Source organism: Zingiber officinale, chromosome 1B (assembly GCF_018446385.1).
Source record: "Zingiber officinale cultivar Zhangliang chromosome 1B, Zo_v1.1, whole genome shotgun sequence".
In the NCBI taxonomy this organism is placed as follows: Eukaryota; Viridiplantae; Streptophyta; class Magnoliopsida; order Zingiberales; family Zingiberaceae; genus Zingiber; species Zingiber officinale.
Window position 1 is genome coordinate 26,202,896 of NC_055986.1, and position 3,059 is coordinate 26,205,954.

At 44.1% G+C, this 3,059-nt stretch overlaps 1 long non-coding RNA gene across 2 annotated transcripts; it reads right to left on the reverse strand.

The window, feature by feature from the left end:
- Positions 1–316: 316 nt before the first annotated feature.
- LOC122048503 lies at positions 317–1,535 on the reverse strand. Of its 2 annotated transcripts, none has more exons than XR_006130722.1 (4): positions 1,072–1,535; positions 862–973; positions 644–770; positions 317–376 (listed from the first exon to the last, which is right to left on the reverse strand). It is a non-coding gene; the product is annotated as an uncharacterized LOC122048503 (long non-coding RNA). The 2 variants fall into 2 exon arrangements; XR_006130723.1 differs by having other exon boundaries at positions 319–376; positions 635–770.
- Positions 1,536–3,059: the final 1,524 nt, after the last annotated feature.

The window sequence follows — 3,059 nt, forward strand, 5'->3', positions numbered from 1 at the left end:
CTGAGCATAGAAATATCCTGATCATATCTACCTCTATAAAAACATGTACCGAATACGTGCATCAAATAATATGATCTAGGTACGCAAGTCAGGTATGGTATCTAACCAGTCTGGTATATCATAAGGCATGGCATACCACTACCTTTATAACATAAATAATACACAGGGCATGAATGCTAAACAAGTAACAAACAAAACATACTCGGAAACAAATAGTGACATGCCGATGCAGATATAAACATAATTATTACTACTTGTTAAAATCTACTAAGCATATCAACATGACATATCAAAATAGATAAGTCAAGGTACCCGCCTCCAATGTAGATTGAGCTAATCAACCTCTATGTCGAAGTGCTCGTCCCGAATCCGAATTCTGTAATAACATACATATAATTTAGCTAATTCCAAATGTAACTAGCTAAACTAAATTCCTAATTTCATTAGGAACCTCCATTTAGATTGTTCTAAACAATCCAACCAAATTAACTAACCCAAATGGGATCCAACTTACTCATTTATCAATCCAATACAAACTAATCATCAATTAACTCATATGTTAATGTCCTCAACTCATAATAAATTTCAGCCTATTAATCTCATAACAGAAGTAGAGCTAAATCTTAGTTATTACCCAATCTACCTGGATATGGTGACTGCGATGGCCGAAGACGGAACAGAGGGACTCGGTGAAAGGGATTTGAACTGTTGCCCGGCGCACAGAAAGGAGACAACTTGGCTGGACTGTTCATGAAGAGAAATGGACTGAGCTACAATGGTCGGGCAAATAACAAACCTCAATATCTCAACCAGCAAACTGAAATTAGATCGATGCTACATCTACTGCCAAGCATTTCTTACAAAAATCTGATATCTCAGCTACTGAACCACTACTGGAGAAAACCACCGTCCAACTATCTCTCAAATATGCTCGCCAAAAGCCTTAAACTGGATCCACCGAACCCTACACATGCTGGACAAATCCACTAAATGGATCAAGAAGAGGAGATCACGAATTCAATCAAGAATCTACACATAACTGAAGTCCATCATCCAATTAGCTTCCCTTACCTCCAAGATCTCAGCTAGGGCATGGGTGTCGCGCCTCAGATTAGGACAACGAGAACTCAACCAGAGCTAGGGAAATCAGACGGATTTGGGGTGATCAGTGGATCCATGCTGGCGAGGAGGAGTCTTTCTACCAGTGCTCGACGAGGCGGCGGAGCAGAGAATAGGGCACGACTACTGCGGCTAGGGAACAGGAAGAACGACAACTCGACAGTGGCTTGCCCTCGGGTACCGACGTCAATGGGGCTTCACCGACGACGGCAATGGTGGCACGGCGTCGGGCGATGTAGAGAAGTTGGGAGAGAAGGAAGATCGGCAGAGGCAGAGGAGATCGATAGAAGAAGTGACCAACTTCTCCTTGTCTGCCCCTTTTGTCCGCGAGAGAGGAGATGAAGCGTCTCGGCGGCGCCGTCGGTTGGAGGAGATGAAGAGGCGAAGAAGAAACGGCGTCGGGAGCTTATAGGGCATGGGTCGGGTGAGGGAAACGGAAAGAAAACGAAAATAGAAAAAAAAAAAAAAAAAGAATAATAAGAAAAATCAAATATTTCCTCGCTTAAATGGGGTAGCCTAAATAGGCTTTCTCGTGACCCAATATTTATCCCCGTAACCTAAGTCATACGAGCTCCGAAAAATTCCTAAAAAATTTCTAAAAATTCCAAAAAATTCCCTTATGGTTATTCGCCCTTTTCCGATATTTTACATTCTCTCCCACTAATAAAAATGTGGTCCCCAAATTTGTGTTATTACCATCAACAAGTACTAACAACAGAAAAAGAATATAAATGTTGAACGGTAAATTAACCCACATACCTCAAGTGAAAAGGTGGGGATATCGAGCTCGAATCGTATCCTTGAGCTCCTAGGTAGCCTCCTCGTAGGTAACGTCAGGCTGAACAGGAACTGGTATATTTGATAGCACATGTGCTAGATCGACTACGTATCTCCTCAGCATATATACATGACATATGTCGTGCACGCCTGCTAAAGCCGGTGGTAGCGCCAGACGATAAGCTACTGCTCCAATCCTCTCTAAGATCTGGAAATCTCCAATGTATCGCGCAGTTAGCTTACCTCAGAGGTCAAATCTCTTCACCCCATTCGTGGGTGAAGCTCTCAGAAAAACATGATCGCCAGTAGAGAACTCCAGAGGTCTCCGTCTCCGATCAGCATAACTCTTCTGGCGATCCTGCGCCTCTGACATCCTCCGTTTGATAGTACGGACCAACTCTGCCTCCTGTTGAGCTCTATGAGGCCCTAGCAACTAGGCCTCCCCAACCTCCTCCCAAAGGATGGGTGTCCGACAAGGCCTACCATACAAAGCTTCAAACGGTTCCATCTGGATAGTCGAATGAAAACTGTTGTTGTAGGCGAACTCTACCAATGGTAAATGGTCCTCCCAACTGCCTCCGAAATCCAAAACACAAGACCTCATCAAGTCCTCTAGAGTCTGAATGGTCCGCTTTGACTGTCCATCTGTATGCGGATGGAAAGCTGTACTGAAATGGAGCTGAGTGTCCAAGGCCTGCTACAGACTCTGCTAGAATCGGGTTGTAAACTGAGGGTCTGTATCCGAAATAATACTCAATGGAACACCATGCAATTTGATGATCTCTTGGCAATATAGATCTGCCAATCGATCCAGGGAATCAATCTTCTGGATCGCTAAGAAGTAAGCCGATTTGGTTAATCGATCAACGATTACCCAAATCGCGTCATGGCCTCATCGTGTCCTAGGCAAACCCACCACAAAATCCATGGTAATATGTTCCCATTTCCACTCAAGAATAGGAATCCGCTGAAGTAATCCGGCAAGTCTCTGGTGCTCAGCCTTTACCTGCTGACAGATAAGACATCTAGCTACAAATTTCGCTATGTCTTTCTTTATGTCGTTCCACCAGTAGGAATGCCTCAAATCCAGATACATGCGGGTCCCGCCTAGGTGGATAGCAAATCGGGAGCGATGAGTCTCCTGAAGTAGCTCCTGCAAGACC